Source organism: Mauremys mutica, chromosome 3 (genome assembly GCF_020497125.1).
Source record: "Mauremys mutica isolate MM-2020 ecotype Southern chromosome 3, ASM2049712v1, whole genome shotgun sequence".
In the NCBI taxonomy this organism is placed as follows: Eukaryota; Metazoa; Chordata; order Testudines; family Geoemydidae; genus Mauremys; species Mauremys mutica.
This window is the reverse complement of record NC_059074.1, coordinates 49,595,371-49,618,129: the sequence shown is the minus strand read 5'-3', so window position 1 is coordinate 49,618,129 and position 22,759 is coordinate 49,595,371.

Here is a 22,759-nt window from a genome sequence, read left to right as displayed (position 1 = left end):
TAACAGAGGGGTCAGAATTACAGTCTGCAGTCAAGAAGCTGAAAAACAGCAATGTGGTGGGAGATGATCAAATCACAGTAGAAATGCTAAAAGCAGTTGAAACTGCCACCCATGTCAAAATTGGCAGAGCTGTTCAATGAAGTCTGGGAAAAAAAGCCCCCCCCTCCTGATAAGTGGAAAAATAGAATCACTGTCAGATTACTCGAAAAGGGTGCTCTTACTCACTGCAACAACTGGAGAAGAGTCACACTACTCTCTGTTGTAGGGCAAGCCTTCTGTAGTGCCTACACAGGATGAAAGAGGCAGCGGTTGCAAAGTTTAGGAAAGAACAGGCTGGATTCAAGCCCAAGAGAGCCTGTGCAGATCAGATATTCACACCAAGGACCATCATAGAAGGACATATAGAATGGCAGTGTAGTGAGGCAGCCTGGCTCCCGGCCGCACCTGAGAGGGAGGAGCCAGAACAGCCGCCACAGTGGGCGGAGCCACCACCGCCTGTCCCCGCCCCCCGGAAGTCATGGGGCGGGACAGGAAGTATAAAGGCCCGGCCCCAGCGCTCAGTTGCAGCCCGGCGGCCGGAGAGGACAGACGCTCCTGACCGAGCTCCTGCTGGACCGAGCCTTCCCTGAACCCGGTACCCTGAGGAGGACTGGCCGAGCCTTCCCCGAGCCCGGTACCTGGAGGAGGACTGGCCGAGCCTTCCCCGAGCCCGGTATCCGGAGGAGAACTGGCTGAGCCTTCCCCGAGCCCGGTACCCTGAGGAGGACTGGCCGAGCCTGCCCCGATCCCGGTACCCCGAGGAGCTGCCCGAGCGTCCCACCGACCCGAGCCCTGAGGAGCAGCCTGAGCTAGCCAGCCCTCAGCACACCGAGGAGCCCATGGTGTGGGACCCAGCGCCGGATCCCAGAGATGAGCAGGTACCCATGGAGGGGGAGATGGAAAGTAGCCTGGGGGTAGCTGACCCCAGTCTGGCTACAGCAGACTTCGAGCCGATGTCGGTGTGTTGCGGTCAGGACCCCGCCGACACAGCAGCAGACTAACTGCTGCTGTTAGGGCCCCGGGCTGGGACACAGTGGAGTGGGTGGGCCTGTGTCCCCCCCTGCCACCCCACTCACGGGTGGCAGTCTCCCTCTCACACCAGCGCTCAGACATAGAAGTCTGGACTTCTCTGCTGTTGCTGCTCAGCTCCTGCTTCAAGGACCTGAGCCCCTGAACTATTGTTGCTGCTCAGCTCCTGCTTCAAGGACCTGAGCCCCTGAACTATTGTTGCTGCTCAGCTCCTGCTTCAAGGACCTGAGCCCCTGAACTATTGTTGCTGCTCAGTTCCTGCTTCAAGGACCTGAGCCCCTGAACTATTGTTGCTGCTCAGCTCCTGCTTCAAGGACCTGAGCCCCTGAACTATTGTTGCTGCTCAGCTCCTGCTTCAAGGACCTGAGCCCCTGAACTATTGTTGCTGCTCAGCTCCTGCTTCAAGGACCTGAGCCCCTAGAACTACTGTCTGTTGCCCCGCCCTGACTGAGGGCTTGGGCTTAAATTACTGTTTATTTTGCTCAGCCCCTGCCTGAGGGTCTGAGCCTGCGAACTGCTGTGTGTTTGCTCTGCCCCTACCTGAGGGTCTGAGCCCCCTTGAACTACTGTTTGTTGCCCCACCCTGACCAAGGGCTGGGCTTCACTAACTGTTGGTTTTTTGCTCAGCTCCTGCCTGAGGACCTGAGCCCTGAACTACTGTGTGGTGGCTCAGCGCCTGCCTGAGGACCTGAGCCCTTGAACTACTACTTGCTGCCCCGCCCTGACTAGGGCTAGGGCTTTACTGACTCTGTTTGCTCAGCCCCTGCCTGAGGGTCTGAACCTAGAACTGCTGTCTATTGCCCGCCCTGACTGAGGGCTTGGGCTTAAATTACTGACTCTGTTTGCTCAGCCCCAGCCTGAGGGTCTGAGCCTAGAACTGCTGTTTGTTGCCCGCCCTGACTGAGGGCTTGGGCTTGAATTACTGACTCTGTTTGCTCAGCCCCAGCCTGAGGGTCTGAGCCTAGAACTGCTGTTTGTTGCCCATCCTGACTGAGGGGTTGGGCTTCATTGACTGTTTGTTTTTGCTCAGCCCCTGCCTGAGGGTCTGAGCCCTTGGACCTTCGGAGACTGAACTGCTGATTTAGGCCGTGTAGTGACGCGGCCTGGCTCCCGGCCGCACCTGAGACGGCCAAGCCCCCACACCGGACCCTTACAGGCAGGCTCCCCCCATTACCAAATTCATTGATTTTCAAAAGGTATTTAACAGTCTGCATAGGCATTCATTATGCAATATTCTTCAGCCTTATGGAATTCCAGCTAGTGAATATCATCAGTGCTATTTTCAGCAATGCAAAGCGTGCTATAAGGATGAACAGCCACACAACACAATAGTTCAGAGTGGCCATGGGTATGAAACAGGGCTGCATTCTATCTCAGCTGATGTTTGGCATTGCCATAGACTGAATAAGGAAGAAGAGTATTGCCCACACAAACACTGGTGTAGCACAGGTAGATGGCAAATGCTTAGAAGAACTAGATTTTGCTGATAATATTGAGCTATTCAGTGACGCACCTGAAAAGCTTCAAACAAAGACAGACACCTTGGCAAAAACAGCAAGCCAATCAGGGCTCAAAATCAGTTACGCCAAAACAAACATCTTTGAAACCCAGATGTCAAGCAGTAACATCATATTAGAAAGCAAAAATGTCAAGAAAGTAGAACATTTACCTGGGCAGCACCATAGTAGCCAATGGAGACCTCAAGAAAGAACGTGACATCAAGGACAGGAAAGGCATACACAGCATCCACTAAAGCCAACAACACATGGAAATCAAAGATGTATAGTACTAAAACAAAACTGAGAATTTTCTACTCAAATGTAATCTCAGTGCTAACATAAAACATATTAAAATCTTAAAAAGAAAATTAAATGCCTTTTAAAATAAGTGCCTATGAAAGATTCTGAGTATTGGATGGAAAGACTATTACTTGTGAAGAGATCCAAGAATTACCAACCAGCAGCTTGTTAAAGTCAGAAGGAAGATTACAAAAATTAGAAGGAAGCGTTGGACATATTTGGGTCATGTACTCCTGATGCCAACACAGTCTCCCACATCAAGCTGTCAAGTGGGAACCAACTGGTGTGAGAAAACTAGGGTGAGATGGAAGCAGCAGCTGATGACAGAGAGGGATGGAAGAGACTGGTTTCTGTTCTGGACATCGGCATGGGAACAATGTAATAATAAGAATATTCTCAACTCTTATATGAATCCAAACAATCGTGGCTTTCAATTGCCTCTTTGCAACCTGCCTGGAGAGGATCTCTCTCTCTCTATTCCTGCTCTGTTCTATTCAACATCACTTTAGCAGCTGAGGTGCCTGTAGCCAGGGCACTTGTGACCAGGGGCAGCTTTAGGATTTCCGCTGCCCCAAGCACGGCGGCACGCCGCGGGGGGCGCTCTGGCGGTCGCCGGTCCCGCGGCTGCAGTGAACCTCCTGCAGACGTGCCTGCAGAGGGTCTGCTGGCCCTGTGGCTCTGGTGGACCTCCCGCAGGCATGCCTGCAGATGCTCCACCGGAGCCGCGGGACCAGCGGACCGCCTGCAGGCATGCCTGCGGGAGGTCCACCGGAGCCGCCTGCCACCCTCCCGCGGGACGCCGCCCCAAGCGCGTGCTTGGCGGGCTGGGGTCTGGAGCCGGCCCTGCTTGTGACACAAGAGGCTGCAGCATCACTAAAAAATGTGGCATTTCATAGGGGGCCCCACGGAGCTAAGGGATCCATCCATCTAAAGCCTGGGCTTAGGCCAAAAGCCTGATCTTAAGCAGATATTCATGTATTTAAATTGCAGACACATCTGTTAGGACAGGATGAGTTGCCCTGGGAGTTACACTATGCAAGAGGTGTGAGGGAGCAAAAGAGGATCATGGATGGAAGGGACTTTCCATTTGTAGCTAGAGTCCAGGAACTTTTCCAGTGCAAACCTATAACAATGATATGAGATGAGGCTGAAACAGTTTTTACCATTACATGGAATTAAGAATGAGATTGTGCCAGCCCAAGTCACAACCTGCTTTAGTAACATACAAAGATAAATGTTATTCTCTCTATAGTTAAACCATTCTATAGAGGTTTTTTCCAGGTGGGTAAAAGAGTTCAGTTAAAACACTGCCTTTTTACCATATCAAATGAAATGGCTTCAAATGACTCATCCAATGAGACATAGGAAAAATACCATGTGACTTCCACCATGTAACCTTTCCCCATCAACATGGTTTGAAAAGCACCACTGAACAGAACTCCCCATTCTTTGCAGTTTTAACACTAATACTTTTTACATGTTCAAGTCCCTTGAAAACAGAAGGACCAGAATCCAGCTTTCCCAGTTCTATGCTCCTAAGAGCAAAATGTTTGTAGCCAATTGCAGCAAACTTTTCCCAGACATACATAAATAAACTGAATACTTCTGGTTTGTGACTGCAAATCAAACTCAAACCCTAGGTAACGTCAAGAATGGTCAGATGTTTCTCACAGCTTCTAATCAAGAAGAGTACATGAGCACCACCTACTGGTAGCTGTCAATTCCACAAATGAATGGATTCAAGAACAAGAAATAGACACTCTTGGATCTTTGCAAGAAAAAAGGCAATCATGCCAGTGCTTAATTTGTGCCAGGGCTTGTCAGGTCTGAGCCCCGGCATCTCCAGGATTGGCAGTTCATAGCCCCAGACCCTCTGAGCTTGCCGTGTCAGTTATGAAAGTAAAAAAGTTGCTTGAGCCCAGCACCTCTTTCATTACAACTTAAGCACTGCGTCGCTCCATAAAATCTTTTACATTGAACATTTCCAGTTTCTATTGTATCCTATAGAAATAAGGAGATCTAGAAAATATTACCTGGTCCAAGATGCTATAATAGTCCTGTAAATGAAGATATTCCCTGCTTTATGCTTCCTATTTGATGTCAATTATATGCTCAGAGGTGGATGCAAGTGTGTCCTGAATGAGTGCAGGGTGTCATGTGGTGGGGCAGGAAGAAACAAAGAGCACACAGACAGAGGCACCCACATCTACAACAGGTATAAGAGGCTTTAACCAAGCTAACTCTGAACCACCCCACATAACACATCCTGATCCTCTCTAGGAACTGGAGGATCAGGCACTCTATGATTTTCATTTAACTCTCACACAGGAGGCTTGAAGGATGTTCCTGCCCCAAGTATATGCTATGGACAGTGAAAAAGTCAAAGTATTGTTTATGGCCTTTGCCAGTCTACCCATTCCCCTAATCACAGTAGTGGCCCTGCTGGTGCGACTTGGCCTACTTGTAAAAGCCAAAAAAAAATGTAATTCAAAGTTTGTCTGGAGCAAATGGGAAAAGTAATTAACAAACCAATGCTGCCAGTTTCCTTCAGGAGGTGGCAAATCCTCACATGTGAGCCACATGGGCCTGCAAAGTGCAGCAAGTTGATTATCTGCAGCACTGAGATATCCAGAACAGCTTTCCAGCCATTTCTTAGCTATTTAACAATGCAATAGTGAGCTTGGGTGGGCAATGGTGGAGCACAAAGTGCTCCCTGGCATATGAAACTTTCTTGAACAAAGATATATATAGGTAAAACATGCAATACCAAGCAGAAATAAATTTTTGCCACTTTTGCTTGGTGTGAAATTATTTATACAGATCTACAATACCCAGGAGGAAGGTGAATTGGCAATGAAACCTATTATTGAAGAAAATATTGGAGCCTTGAAACACTGGTAAAATGAAACTCTCATATTTAATTAAGACTGAGAAGAAAGTTTGAGAGTCTTTACTTCCATGTCTCAGAAGGAAGCTTCTATCTTCAGAACTTCAGGAAAACAGAATAATGAGCTCTCAGTCTGCACAGAAGGTGTGTGGGGGGGGGAGGAGGGTTCTTAAGCCTGGAAGAAAATTTCTCTCCCATGAGTTTCTGTGAAGAGAGTCTTAAGAATCCTCTTCTCTTCCTGGCAGAGTGAAAAACTAAGAGATTGTAAAAAACTTAAGGCCAAATTCAATTTAAAAATGTAGGTCAATGGAAAAATCTATTTGAGAGCATTTCCAAGGTTTGCACAAATTCCTCTGATAAAGAAGCCAGACATTTATTCTTTTGTACTGAATTGATTTGTTAGTTATTTTAAAGGTTATTTAAAAGGTAACTTTTCTAAACTGTTCATTCACCATAAAATGCTGTTTTTATTTGCCTTAAGTGAATTTTCTGCATGTGGAAGGGACAGGATTACATTTTGAGGACTAAGCTTCTCTCTTTAATATACAGTAGAGGAACTGCCTAGGTAACTGTAGTGCAAGCTTTCTTGAATGCTCCACTGATGTGCCTTAGTTTACAATGGAGGAGCTTAAATTTATGATACCTGCATGGATAGAAAAGATGTCCCTGTCCTCAGATTAAATCTCTCTTATCTTGAGTATGGGGTAATTGTTCACAAAACATCCACCTCTATAGGTGAAAGGAGGAGGAATATTTAATTGGAAGACTGATTTTAAAATAAATGACTGCTATCTGTAATTACTCAGGAGTCTGAAATCCCAGGGGAAAGAGATTAGTAGATGGGCAAAGGTGCATGCTAAATTCATATTTTACATATCTCATCATCACCATCACAAATCTGATGTATATTTTATTTCCCAAAAAATTACAAGTACCCAGGCAAGATTCAGTTCTCCTGATCAGGGACAAGTTTAAGGTCTTATATCTTGCACCTCTAAAGGGTTGAAAAGGGAGTTTTATATGATTGGAAAGGTGATACGAAGTAGCTCTCAATGACTTAATTCTATCCCGGTGCTGTGGTGTAATGATTGTTTAGGACCTTGTTTGAAATGACCTGTTCAACTCACATGCACAAAGAAAGCACCCATCTTATGCTAGGCCACGGAAGCCTTAGTTCTATGCTAAATTTTTCTCTTTATAGATATACATATAAATAGATACATATACGTGTTTTAATACTATGGTGCTGAGGACCATATAAGTAGGCTGATAGATAATTGGTTTTGGCTGTTTTAAAATTGCCTGAAATAAGAAAAGAGTTAATTTATTTTCTAAAACAGCAGCAGAAATTTTTTTACTGTTAAATAGCATAATAAGCTGGAAATTAACCTGGTGAAAACAGAGATGAACAGAAACACAGATCTATGAGCAAACCAGAGGAACAAGTCTTGCACTGCAGCTGCTGCATAAGAAGAAGTGGGTATTCACCCACGAAAGCTCATGCTGCAAAACGTCTGTTAGTCTATAAGGTGCCACAGGATTCTTTGCTGCTTCTACAGAACCAGACTAACACGGCTACCCCTCTGATGCACAAGAAGGATAACTCACTGAATAAGGGAGTGGCGTGATCTCAACATTCATTTCCTGTATTCTGCAAAGAAAGAAAGAAAGAAAGAAAGAAAGAAACGGTCTGAATGCAAGTGGGAGAAGTTTGGATTACTAAAATGCATTCATATTTTGTGAGTGGAATAACTCAAAGTTGAAATTTTAATTAAAAGTGTTTTACAAATTACATTTGTTACAAGTGTTTGCAGTGATGTATTTCTTTGTTCTCTAGAGCTATCTGTTTTCTTTGTTTCTTTTCCCCCCACATAATAAATTATACTCATTTACACAAAATGTTAATGCCTAACTCTTTATTAATAGGATAAAGATGGCTTCAGTAACAAATGGGAGACTGTGAATGTTAAAGGACTTGACCCTTCTCAGTTAAATTTCTCTATTCTCCTGGTGGCTTGGCAGGTCTTTTGCATAAAGCAGCATAAGAGACATTAGAAGCAAAGTTTGCAGAAGTGTCTGCTATCTTTGGGTGCTTGTCCAATTTGAGATACCTAATGCCTGACTTTTATTGCTGCTGAGAGCCCACAGTTCCTGTTGACTTCATGTGAAGTTTGGATGATCTCTGGAAAAATCAGGGCCTATTATATTTATTTTATATTCTGTTTAGGTTCTTGCACAGTGCCTGTCACTATGGGATCTGAGCACCCTAGTGTCCAACCTGAGACATCTCAAAAAGTGAAGCACCCAAAATTAGTAGGCCTTTTTTTGTAAATTTTGGCTGAAGTGTCCAACTCCCTAGCTCACCATAAGGCCGCACACTGCCTACAGATGTCCTCTGTGATAGGGGCAAAATCTACAGTCTCCGGGATCAGCTCCGATTGGCCAATTTATGGAACTTCAGTAGCACCACACTCAGAGTCAGGAAAAGAGCAGTGATTATGGCAGAGCTCCCAATTTGACCAGGAAGAATGAGAAATGCTCTTAGACGAGGCACTTTTTGAAAAAGAAAGTGAGGCCAGTACTAAATACCTCCTCCCCATGATTGCATTACTACATGCCACATATTTGACTTGCCTCTGAACCTGCATGCACACGTACAAAGCTCCTTGTTCACAGCAGTAACATACATTGCTTCCAGACAAGGTGTCAACTCAAATCAAATCATATTTTGTGAGTGGAATAACTCAAAGTTGAAATTTTAATTAAAAGTGTTTTACAAATTACATTTGTTACAAGTGTTTGCAGTGATGTATTTCTTTGTTCTCTAGAGCTATCTGTTTTCTTTGTTTCCTTTCCCCCCACATAATCAAAACCCTAGTTATGAACAATCCCTACCTTGGAAGGAAAATCCAGTACTGTCCTGATCCATACTGTCCTGTAGTATATGGCATTTGGATCCGCATTTGGATCTGACTGATTTTAAAGACTGAACTCAGACTAACACCTAGATCCAGATGTTTGCCTTTGGCCCAACTCTAATCCAAGCACAGCCATCTTAAAAAGGAATTATTCCTGTGTTATAAGACAGCAAGCCACAGCTACTGTGTTATAGATTTGCTAGGGGGTTATCAGTGGGATGGTTTCTAATGGCACAGTTGTTTCACTAAAAAAATATTATATGTGTGTGTGTGTGTGTGTGCGCGCGTGCACACACACACTGCACTGGACACTGAAACCATAGTAAAATTATGCTGGTTACAACAAATGATGTAGGAAAATAGTGAGCCATAATGAACAAGACAAGTTACATAAGCTTGTATATTCATTTTCCCATGAGCCTTTACAGACATGTTTAAATATTTCTAAAGTTGCCACTTACAGAAGGACAGTCTTTATCATATTACACACATGCAGAGTGAATGCATTATGGACATAAAATAAGTCTCACAATCATCTTGTCCGTGTTCATGTTCTTGTCATCTTTTCTTACTGATAGCAGTCTTGGCCATGGGAAACACACTTTTCTAAAATGTTTGCATGGTATCTTCATTCTCTTACATGAGTTTTGTTAATACTTTTGCCTATCTCTGCCTATTACATGCTAGTTATACAGCTAGGCCAACCATTTCAAATATGTGCTCTTGAAGTTAAGCATCTAGATACAAGTGGCCTGACATAAGAGGTGCTGAACACCACAGCAATTTATATAGTCAGAGAAAATGCAACCTCTTACACCAGGGCTGAATTTTGCTGTAAGTATAGAAGCAAAAAACACAGCTGGATGAACCTATGTGAATTATCATATCTCTATAGGAATTTTTTTATGAGAGTGTTATATTAAAAAAAAGTTCAAATTATCCAGACAGTAATCTCAAGAGTCCAGACTTGTGTTTTAGTGCTCTGTTGATGCTTGCTTGATCCTATCTTTAAAGCTTCAAGTTTTCTGACACAACACTGAAATCATCCTTGAAACAAAATGCCTTGCTATTTGAAATTGGCAAATGGACAAACTAATTAAGGTTGCTTTAAAAAAAAAAACACCACCACCACTTCATTAGTATAATAACCCTAATAATTTCTAAGCAGCAGGTAGTGATTTCCACGCAACACTATTAACATCACAAATCCCATTTGGAAATGTTAGAGGAGATACGGGTGGTGCTTGTAGCACCTCTTATAGTTAAAGGTTGCCCAATGCTTCCCATTATAAGATGTTCAATTCAGTTGCTTATAACTTTGTCAATCTTTAATTGTTTGAAGTGAAATTTCACATGCCAGGTATCTGCTGCAAGCTGAGTGTTTTTTAAATGTTTCTGCAAAATGCTTTAGCCATTTCCAGTAATGAACTTAGGGGGAAATATGCTTTTCCCATGTTAAAAAAAAATCTTAAAAATCATTTAGTTGAGAATCTATAGCACCTCCATGCTTTGGAGCAGGAACCTGAACTGGGGGGCACTATGCATCCAGGATGAGATAGAGTTAATGGCTAATCTAGCTATGGCCCAAATACTAAATACATTTACAGAGTAATAGCAAGAATTTCTGCAATAAACTGGTGTCTTATCAGTTGAGAATGATGGAGGAAGAAAAAGACCAGGAGGTATTCGTTGGTCACAGATTGACTACGAGCCACCAATGTAATGTAGTTTTGAAAAAGGCAAATGCAATCTTAGGATGTATCAGGTGAGGTATTTCCAGCAGATGTAGAGAAGTATTCAAACCATTATACAAAGGACTGGTAAGACCTCATCCAGAATACTGTGTACAGTTCTGGCCACCCAGGTTCAAGAAAGATGAATTCTAATGGGAACAGGTGCAGAGAAAGTCCACTAAGATGATTAGAGGAATGGGGAGGCTATCTTAAGAGAAGAGACTAAAAGAGCTGGCTTGTTTAGTCTAACAAAACAAAGGTTTATTTGTCTGAAACAGCTTCCCAATAGGAGTAGTGGGGCAAACAACCTAACTTACTTTTTAAAATGGAGCTTGATTGGGCTTATCTCATAGTATTGCCTGCAATGGCAGGGAATTGGACTGGATGAGCCAGGAGGTCCCTTCCAGTCCTATATCTATGACCCAATTACAGGGGGGTTACCCTAACACTTGGGGTGTGCCTTTTGCTATTCCGATGAAAAAATGCTCAAATTTGGCCAGGTTATAAGGGTCAGAAAAACTGCAGTTTGTGCGTGCTCAGTAAAGACTTGTTTGGCAGACAAGTTCTCAGAAGATTCCATCTGCACTAGGCATGCTCTATCCTCTCACCATTCTCACATGTCACCAGACTGCATATACACCATCCCCACAAAGCAGCTGAGCATGTCCCACCTCAGGGCTATAAGGCCTGAGCAGTACTTTCCCTACAATTGCCCCTACTGAGTGCTGTGGGCCACTGTGGCAGCAGGTGCAGGAACTGAAAGGAAGTACTCTTCCTCCTGTATTCAACACTCCCCTCTAATTCCCAGACACTGTGGAGGAGGAAGATGCCTGACTCAAATGCATAGGGGACAAAAGCCAAACTTGAGGGAGATGGCAATTGAGAAAGTAGATTGGGACAAGGAGCCCATGGAGGGGGAGGGAAGACAGAGATTGGATGAAGAGCCTGTGAGGGGAGTAGGAGAGACTTGGACTGGCTGGGAAAGAAGACATGGGCTTTGTGCCCCAAGGGAGAAAACTGAGATTGGATGAGTAAACCCAGGAGAGGGAGATTGGTTGGCTAAGCAAAGAGACTGGGACTGAGACAAGGAGCCAGGGAAGAAGACACAGGACTGACAGGCTCCTGGGGACAGGGGCAGAAGACTCTTTGACCACTACCACACTCTCTTTCAGAACCTGGAATGTAACCCAAGATTCTCAAGTCTCACCATTCCTCTGCAGTTAGCAAATATCAGTGAAACTACTAGTAAAGTATATGTCTCATCCCTCTCTACTGCTGTTCAATGTCGAAGATGATAACCTATTACTACTATCAATTACTCTGCTAGCTCAAGAAGCAGAGATGTGTGCAGTGCATTTAAAGGTTCCAGCCCTGCTTATGAACCATAAGCATGGTCATTGGATGTCAATATGCTGCACATAAAGAATATTAAGGTTGCAAAATCAAGCACTCAAATTAGGAAATACCAGAATTAACTTTGTACAGGCACCTTTGATTTTGCCCTCTTTATGCAAACACATTATGATACAGTCTTTGATTAGATGATCACATGCTATTTGTTTTTCCACAGGACCCCTATCTCATTCAATGTACAGGATGGATGGTGCTCAGTTAAAAAGCAGTTATTCAATAGTATGTTTTATTCTTGTGGTTTAATGTGTGGCCCTAGGCCTTATTTCAAACACTGCTCTAAAGACATAATTATTAATTTCCTCCGGTGCTTTTCTATGACATTAATATCTGAGAGCTTCACAAACAATTTATTATTTACAATTCCCCAGTGAGGTAAAGGGAGTATTATTTCCATTTTACAGATAGGGAACTGAGGCACAGAGAGATTAAGGGAAAAAAGTTTCCACTAATTTTGAATGTTCAATTTGAGACAGTGAGGTCCTTATTTTCAGTATACGTAGCATTATAGACCTCTTTATATGTTCAAAGCACAGTTCTCATTGACTTCTGATGCAGCTGTGATTGCTCAAGACATCTGCAAATCAGAACCCAGGGATTTCAGGTTGGGTACTCAGAAAATGAGAAGCACACAGTTAATAACCACCTGGGAAAAATGACCTAGAATTGTATGGGAACTCTGTGACCGGGCAGGGATAGAATTCAGTTAGCATCATTCAACTGCCTTAAGTCATGAGGCAATCCTTTCTTCATCTTGCAGGCCCCTTAAACCTTAATTCTGGCATTTCCTAGCTAATGAGTGCTCAAAACTTTACAGTTTTAGTGCTCCCTTAATATAGTTTTGTATGTGTAATTCACTACGTATAACAGCACCCCTGCCTATCCCAGTTCCTCTATCTGGCTGCCTAATTCAGTCCCTAACTCTTAACCCTTGCAGTCCCCACCAAATTCTACAATAAAAGGGGGGAAAGGGTCCATGGTATAATGTTTATTTTTAATTCCCCAACCAAATCACCCAAATTACCATGCCCTGGGATTTTCTGCAGGTAGAAGGCATGTGCAAGACTAAATTTGTGACTTCTTAAGATTCTGATCACCCTGATGCACAAAAACAGTTAAAAATATCTCAGATATTCAAAAACGTGATTCACAAATGTGTAAAGAAAACGCTAAAGAGTGCAAGAAGTGCCTGAAAAATTAAAGTGAGTCTTCCTGCTTGAAAAAAATTCATGAGGGAAATTCTGGCCCCATTGAAATCAAAGGGACCATACATTTCAATGGAGCCAAGATTGCATCCTATGTCTGGGAATGTATGTATATTACCACATTTAATCAAGGGAATTAAACTCTGTTAAGTAGAAAACTCATTGTAACCTTAAATATAGAGCTGGTGAACTCCTTCTTGATATTTGTTGACATTTCTTGATAAATTTTTTGACATAATGTTTAGTCAAAAAAGGAATATTTGGCAGTATGGTCCAGCTAACCTGTATATCACTATTGTGGGTACAAGATTTGCAAATGTCTTAGGGGGCTGGAAACTTGTGACTGCCCTGCCTCAATACTCCAGCTCAACACCGTAATTTATCTCATTTGCTGGTCTTTTGCATCAATATCACTTCACTCTCTCATATGCTAAATAGTTCAGCCCTCCTATTTTCTGATTGCAAAGACTAAGGCAAGTTTGTGTGGTAGATCACTTTTGTGACAGCATTTTGTTCTTGCTGTGAGAGTGCTTTACACTGGAGCCTATTTATATTTTATTGACTAAGACAGTGTGAATTCCAAAAATAAAAATGTTTCTTTTATGGGAAAAAGAGTAGCTGTCAAATGTACATATTTGTTTATGAGAACATGGGCAAGTTAACAGCATGTCTAACCTATTATTGAAGCAGGATGCCTGAATAATTAAAAAAAAGAATGTTAGAATTTGACTCAATCAGAAAGGTGGAAGGCATCATTTCTCTCTCTCGCTCACACACAAAATATTCCCAGGTTGTAGCCACAAGAAGTGGACTTATCTTTTCTCATGAAGGTCTTTATTTTGGCATGTTTTACCTCTGTTTCCTCTTTGAACCTATCAGATAAATCATTCTAGGTTCCTCCCAAAAAGACAGGACTGTTTTGTTTAGTTACTTTGGTTGGTTGGGTTTTTTTTCTATCCAATATTGCTTTGTTTGAAAGTACCAATAATTAAAGGGCTGGCTAGAAACAGCCAGCATTGTGCATGCTTTCTCAAAGAGTTCAGTTTCACTTCAAAATCCTGTTTAGTGACTCTGCATATGGCCCATTCTTCAGGAGAGACTGTTATTCATGCCAAGCCTGGAGTAGCTTTGTGAGATGAACTAATATATAATAGGAACTAAGACCAAACAATTCATATTAATGTGTATTCTAAGCAAGTATTTGACAAGGCAACAAAAATCCTAAGCATAAAACCTAAGTTTCTAAACAGCACAACATGCTAACAAAAATAAATCTAGCAGTTAATTTTAAAAAGAAATACAGTGTCATTTTGGAATGTAGAAAATATAGATGGAAATCCTTATTTCGAGCAGTTTTATAGGATTAATTTTTGCTAACACCAATAGTGTTAAGATCTAGAACATAATATTTGTTACAGTGGTCAGAGGCTATGTTAAGGTTGTGCACAGGAGACAACATTGCTTGGAGACATACTAAGGCTTTTCTGCCTTTGGCAGTTTTATGCTCTTGTTATCAACATGTTCATCTTCTCATGGGGCTTTAGCATTCAGAATGCTCCTGCTGCTGACTCTTCAAATCAAAATAATGTGACACAAACAGGCACTATCTTACATATGTCATTCTCTATAACTGACAGGGGCTGCTTACTAGCAGACATAGTTGGCTATAACCCAGGCAAAAAGTGTAAATCCTATGTTGAACCATAATTCTAAAATGAGAACCATTATAGTCCTTTTACTAATAATTGTAATACTCAGCACTTACATACAGTAGTGCCTTTCATCAGAGGATCTCAAAAGTACATTACAAACATTAAGTAAACCACACAACACATCTCTGTAGTTCATAAGAATTACTACCTCATTTTAAAAAGGAATTTCAGGACTATTTATTTTAGAGAGTGTTTTATAGCACCCATTACTGTAGTATCACTGTTTCCAAGGAAAATCAGAACGACTTAGTTGGTTTCCGAGTAGACTTCATAAAGTCTTCTGTGCTTACTCACATATTTTGGCTACAGACTCTGTATTAGAGCTGAAAGGTGCAATTCCCAGCTCACCTAGACATACCAGTGCCAGCTCTGCTCAAGTTTGCGTCTAAGAATTGGGGGGTGGGGGCAGGGGTCACATGAAGAGAAGATGTACAGAAGATGCCTGCCCAACTTCTAGTCTCCTCAACTCCCTGCACTAATCCACATCAATTAAGGTATCTAAAACATAACTTTCTGTCAGATATTTACTAATTAGATGAGGGAGACCCTTTTTGTTCTGTTATTATGGATCCTGCTGGAAAAGATAGGAACACCAAATGGCCTAAGCTTGAGTCTCCAAAGAAAGGTAAGGCCAAGGAAACCCAGTCTCTTGCAGGACTTTGCAGGTATGAAAGATTTTCTAACTACCAGATTTGATCTTTTATACATGATATACATGAGCTCTTTAAAGATTTGGAAAAAGTCAAAAGCTTGTTTGACCTATTTAAATAATGAACTAAGAAAAACTGTCATAGAACTCAAGGAGATTAAAACAGAGAATGTTTCCTTGAGGGAAAGACTAACCAGTCTTGAAGAGAAAAAAGAAGAATTTGAAAAACAGATCACACAGGAATACTTTGTGATTATTGGGAGTCCCTGAAGGACTGGAAGGAAAATGCATGATTAGCTGGAGGCCAAATTTAAGATTCTAGGAAAGAGACTGAAATCCAGGACCTCTATGGTTGCATTCTCAGAAATGCTTCCAGTTCCACACACAGGGCCAGATAGGGAGGCAGAGCTTCAGAGTCTCAATGCGTGGATGAGACGATAGTGTAGAGAGGAGGTGTTTGGATGTAGTAGGAACTGGGCAAACTTTTGGGATAGGGGGAGCCTATACAGGAAGGATGGGCTCCACCTAAACCAAAATGGATCCAGACTGCTGGCACTTAACATTAAAAAGGTTGCAGATCAATTTTTAAACTAAGAGATGGGGGAAAGCCAATTGCTGCAGACGAGCACGTGGATCGGACAGAGACTTCTCTTAGAGGAGAATCTATTGATAGAGATTCTCTAGGTTTTAGTCAGGAGGAGAGGATGGAAGAGGATAAAGTATGGGCCAGATCAGACGAGAAACATTCAAATAAAAAAGAATCTGACACATCAGAAAAGGGAAGACAAATAAACAGTGACAAGATTTTAAAGTGCTTGTGCACAAATGCTAGAAGTCTAAATAATAAGATGTGTGAACTAGAGTGCCTCATGATAAAAGAGGATATTGATATAATAGGCATCACAGAAACCTGGTAGAGTGGGGACAAACAATGGGACACAATCATTCTGGGGTACAAAATATATCGGAAGGACAGAACAGGTCATGTGGTGTGGGGGGAGGATTGGCACTATATGTGAAAGAAAATGTAGAATCAAATGAAGTAAAAATCTTAAATGAATCCACATGTTCCATAGAATCTCTATGGATAGTAATTCCATGCTCTAATAAGAATATAACAGGGATCTATTATCAACCACCTGACCAGGACAGTGATAGTGACGATGAAATGCTAAGGAAGGTTAGAGAGGCTATCAAAATAAAGAACTCAATAATAGTGGGAGATTTCAATTATCCCCATATTGACTGGGAACATGTCACCTCAGGACGAAATGCAGAGACAAAATTTCTCAATACTTTAAATGACCGCTTCTTGGTCAGGAACCCACCAGGGGAGAGGCAATTCTCGATTTAGTCCTGAGTGGAGTGCAGGATCTGGTCCAAGAGGTAACTGTAACAGGACCGCTTGGAAACAGTGACAATAGTATAACAACATTTAACATTCCTGTGGTGGGAAGAACACCTCAATAGCCCAACACTGAGGCATTTAATTTTAGAAATGGGAACTATGCAAAAATGAGGAGGTTAGTTAAACAGAAATTAAAAGGTACAGTGACTAGAGTGAAATCCCTGCAAGCTGCATGGACTCTTTTCAAAGACACCATAATAAAGGCCCAACTTAAACGTATACCCCAAATTAAAAAACACAGAAAAAGAACTAAAGAAGAGCCACCGTGGCTTAACAATGATGTAAAAGAAGCAGTGAGAGATAAAAAGGGCATATTTTAAAAAGTGGAAGTCAAATCCTAGTGAGGTAAATAGAAAGGAGCATAAACACTGCCAAATTAAGTGTAAAAATGTAATAAGAAAAGCCAAAAAGGAGTTTGAACAACAGCTAACCAAAAACTCAAAAGGTAATAACAAAATGTTTTTAAGTACATCAGAAGTGGGAAGCGTGCTAAACAACCAGTTGGGCCCTTGGACGATCAACATACAAAAGGAGCGCTTAAAGATGATAAAGTCATTGCGGAGAAACTAAATTAATTCTTTGCTTCAGTCTTCATGGCTGAGGATGTTAGGGAGATTCCCAAACCTGAGCCGTCCTTTGTAGGTGACAAATCTGAGGAACTGTCACAGATTGAAGCGTCACTAGACGAGTTTTTGGAATTAATTGATAAACTTAACAGTAACAAGTCACTGGGACCAGATGGCATTCACCCAAGAGTTCTGAAAGAACTCAAATGTGAGATTGCGGAACTATTAACTATGGTTTCTAACCTGTCCTTTAAATCGGTTTCTGTACTCAATGACTGGAAGATAGCTAATGTAACGCCAATATTTAAAAAGGGCTCTAGAGGTGATCCCGGCAATTACAGACCGGTAAATCTAATGTCAGTACCAGGCAAATTAGTTGAAACAATAGTAAAGAATAAAATTGTCAGGCACATAGAAGAACATAAATTGTTGGGCAAAAGTCAACATGGTTTCTGTAAAGGGAAATCATGTCTTACTACTCTATTAGAGTTCTTTGAAGGGGTCAACAAACATGTGGACAAGGGGGATCCAGTGGACATAGTGTACTTAGATTTCCAGAAAGCCTTTGACAAGGTCCCTCACCAAGGCTCTTATGTAAATTAAGTTGTCATGGGATAAGAGGGAAGATCCTTTCATGGACTGATAACTGGTTAAAAGACAGGGAACAAAGGGTAGGAAGAAATGGTAAATTTTCAGAATGGAGAGGGGTAACTAGTGGTGTTCCCCAAGGGTCAGTCCTGGGACCAATCCTATTCAAATTATTAATAAATGATCTGGAGAAAGGGGTAAACAGTGAGATGGCAAAGTTTGCAGATGATACTAAACTGCTCAAGATAGTTAAGACCAAAGCAGACTGTGACGAACTTCAAAACTAAGTGATTGGGCAACAAAACGACAAATGAAATTTAAAGTGAATAAATGTAAAGTAATGCACATTGGAAAAAATAACCCCAACTATACATACAATATGATGGGGGCTAATTTAGTTACAATTAATCAGGAAAAAGATCTTGGAGTCATCATGGCTAGTTCTCTGAAGATGTCCACGTAGTGTGCAGCGGCAGTCAGAAAAGCAAACAGGATATTAGGAATCATTTAAAAAGGGATAGAGAATAAGACGGAGAATATCTTATTGCCCTTATATAAATCCATGGTACGCCCACATCTTGAATACTGCATACAGATGTGGTCTCCTCATCTCAAAAAAGATATACTGGAATTAGAAAAGGTTCAGAGAAGAGCAACTAAAATTATTAGGGGTTTGGAATGGGTCCCATATGAGGAGAGATTAAAGAGGCTAGGACTTTTCAGCTTGGAAAAGAGGAGACTAAGGGGGGATATGATACAGGTATATAAAATCATGATTAGTGTGGAGAAAGTGAACAAGGAAAAGTTATTGACTTGTTCCCATAATATAAGAACTAGAGGCCACCAAATGAAATTAATGGACAGTAGGTTTAAAACAAATAAAAGGAAGTTCTTCACGCAGCGCACAGTCAACCTGAGAGCAGCATTTAATGGCATCAAACAAGCTCTCAGGGGACCCGATAATAAATACAGCCTCAGATACACTGTGATCTTCATAAAGAAGCTGACAAACTCTGTCAAATATTTCAATACCCCATCAGATGCTTGGCAGGCACTACAGAAATTGAGACCAGATCTCTCTAAGGGTAAGTAACATCAAGATCCTCTCATAAGGAAAAGTAAATGGAGAGTATAAGTCCTGAAGAAAAGGAATTGTGATTGGGAAAACCAGGCAACTCACCTACATATATCTGATATATTGAATAGTGTTATAGGGTATAATTAGTAATGTTGGACAAGATATGTTATACAGCTTAATCATCAATATTTTCAATACATTGATAAGCCAACAAAAGAATGTCTGTATAGTCATAACTAAATACTCATCTCCTTATATCTATTTATATTTATAAGTATTTATATGTTTATAATATATATGATACAAATATATTCAAAAATATTTACTTGTGTCTTATTTGTGATTACCTGTATGACTTTATATGGACACTTGTATATTTATTTTTACATTTCTACTCATATTTAAAGTATATATATTTATAGTATGTATGGTAATAATATATTCATATTTATTTATCTGCAAACATCATTTATGTAACTTCATTTTTACCTTTTTCATTAGTCTATTGTTATAAATATTTATATATCACATGTATATTAGTATTTATATACTATATTTTATTACTTATGCATTCATATCCGTGGAGCAATAGGTTTCATTCATTTATATACTTTGGCATATGTGGGTATTTTGGTAAACATAGGTATATTTCTGGCTGATTCCTAATTAATTCATAATGTGGGTGGAGGTTGGTGAAGATCTTGTAGGTGTTGGTCTCTGTCTGAGGTGTTGGAGCAAATGCGGTTATACCTCAGCGCTTGGCTGTAAACGATGGATCGTGTGGTATGTCTGGGATGGAAGCTGGAGGCATGAAGGTAGGCATAGCAGTCAGTGAGTGGTGTTAACGTAATATATGCCATCATGTGCCAGCAATGCCCCTCTGCTATGTACATCGGCCAAACTGGACAATCCCTACATAAAAGGATAAATGGACACAAGTCAGATATTAGGAATGGCAATATACAAAAACCTGTAGGAGAACACTTCAATCTCCCTGGACATACAATAGCAGATTTAAAGGTAGCCATATTGCAGCAAAAAAACTTCAGGACCAGACTCCAAAGAGAAACTGCTGAACTTCAGTTCATTTGCAAATTTGACACCATCAGCTCAGGATTAAACAAAGACTGTGAATGGCCAGCCAACTACAAAAGCAGTTTCTCCTCCCTAGGTCTTCACACCTCAGCTGCTAGAAGAGGGCTTCATCCTCCCTGACTGAACTAACCTCGTTATCTCTAGACTGATTCTTGCCTGCATATTTATACCTGCCTCTGGAAATTTCCACCACATGCGTCTGACAAAGTGGGTATTCACCCACAAAAGCTTATGCTCCAATACGTCTGCTAGTCTATAAGGTGCCACAGGACTCTTTGTCGCTTTTTACGCTTTATCAGAGAAATAACTGACATTATTTCCAATAGAGTTGATGTCCTAGTGGTACTAGGAGGAGACTGGATCACTGTCATGGACAATATCAGACAAATCTTAGTGTTCTAGAGGAAAATCTCAGGCTTCTGCAAATAATCCATTATTCCTATGGAAGGATAATGGACTAGTGGCTATTTGGAGACTGACACATCCTACAAAGCGTGACTACACACATTTCTCCATGGTTCATGCCTGCTATTCCAGATTAGATTTTTTCATTTTATTAAAGGTGCTAGCTCCCGCATGTCTGGAGGCAGAAGTCAGTAACATTGTCACCTTTGTTTATGCTACATCTTCTCTTCACATAGATACTGGCTGTAGAGCTACAAGATCTTCAGGATGAAAGTTAAACTCAAATCTACTTAGAGACCCTAAATTTCTTCACACGATTGAAACATCCATTCCTGACTTCTTGAAGGAAAATATAAATATGATCTTCTCTACTACAACTTTACAGGAAGCACTGAAGGTTTAAGGGGAGAATGCATACAATTTGCACTTGAACAGAAGAAAGGAATCAATTACTTAATTGTGTGGCAGAGATGGTTGCTAAGTTTGGAAAAAATATATTCAGAAGATCCTCAGAATAGTGAGCTGCTGCACTCTCTCATGACCTCAAAATACCAATACAATTTACCTGCACATCAACCAACGTGATATATGCTATCATGTGCCAGCAATGCCCCTCTGCCATGTATATTGGCCAAACCAGACAGTCTCTAAGCAAAATAATAAATGGACACAAATCTGACATCAGGAATCATAACATTCAAAAACCAGTGGGAGAACACTTCAACCTCTCTAACCACTCAGTGACAGACTTGACGGTGGCAATTTTGCAACAAAAAAACTTCAAAAACAGACTCCAAAAAGAGACTGCTGAACTTGAATTAATATGCAAATTAGATACAATTAACTTAGGTTTAAACAGAGACTGGGAATGGTGGGGTCATTACACTAATTGAATCTATTTCCCTATGTTAAGTTCTCCTCACACCTTCTATGGGTCATCTCAATTATCACTTCAAAAGTTTATTTTCTCCTGCTGCTGATAGCTTATCTCAGGGAGGGAAGGAGGGATAGCTCAGTGGTTTGAGCATTGGCCTGCTAAACCCAGGGTTGTGAGTTCAATCCTTGAGGGGCCCACTTAGGGATCTGGGGCAAAAAATCAGTACTTGGTCCTGCTAGTGAAGGCAGGGGGCTGGACTCAATGACCTTTCAAGGTTCCTTCCAGCTCTAGGAGATTGGTATATCTCCTATTAATTGATTGACTCTTCCTGTTGGTATGCATACTTCCACCTTTTCATGTTCTCTGTATGTATAAATATCTCCTGTCTGTGTGTTCCATTCTATGCATCCGAAGAAGTGAGCTGTAACTCACAAAAGCTTATGCTGAAAAACATTTGTTAGTCTCTAAGGCCTGGTCTACACTAGGAGTTTATGTCGAATTTAGCAGCGTTAATTCAATTTAACCGTGCAACCGTCCACACCAGGAAGCTAATTAGTTCGACCTAGAGGGCTCTTTAGTTCGAATTCAGTACTCCACCCCGACGAGGGGAGTAGCACTAAATTCGACATGGCTATGTCGAGTTAGCCTATGTGTGGACGGAAATCGACCTTAGTAGCTCCGGGAGCTATCCCACAGTGCACCACTGTGTTGACGCTCTGGACAGCAGTCCGAGCTCAGATGTTCTGATCAGCCATACAGGAAAAGCCCCGGGAAAATCTGAATTCCTTTTCCTGTCTGGCCATTTTGAATCTCAATTCCTGGTTGGACATTGGGGTGAGCTCAGCAGCACCGGCAACGATGCAGAGCTCTCCAGCAGAGGGGTCCATGCAATCTCAGAGTAGAAAGAGGGCCCCAGCATGGACTGACCGGGAAGTCTTGGATCTGATCGTTGTGTGGGGCGATGAGTCTGTGCTTTCGGAGCTGCGCTCCAAAAAACGGAATGCAAAGACCTATGAGAAGGTCTCCAAAGCCATGGCACTCAGAGGATACAGCCGGGATGCAACGCAGTGCCGCGTGAAAATCAAGGACCTGAGACAAGGCTACCAAAAAATCAAAGCGGCAAATGGATGCTCCGGAGCCCAGCCCCAGACATGCCGCTTCTACGAGGCACTGCATGCCATTCTCGGTGGGTCTGCCACCACTGCCCCACCAGTGACCGTGGACTCTGAGGATGGGATAGTGTCGAGGGGCAGTTTCTCGGTGATGTTCGCGGATGGGGAAGATGGGGAAGATGAGGAAGGGTTTGTGGAGGAAGAGGCAGGCGACAGCGCTTACAATACTGCTTTCCCCGACAGCCAGGA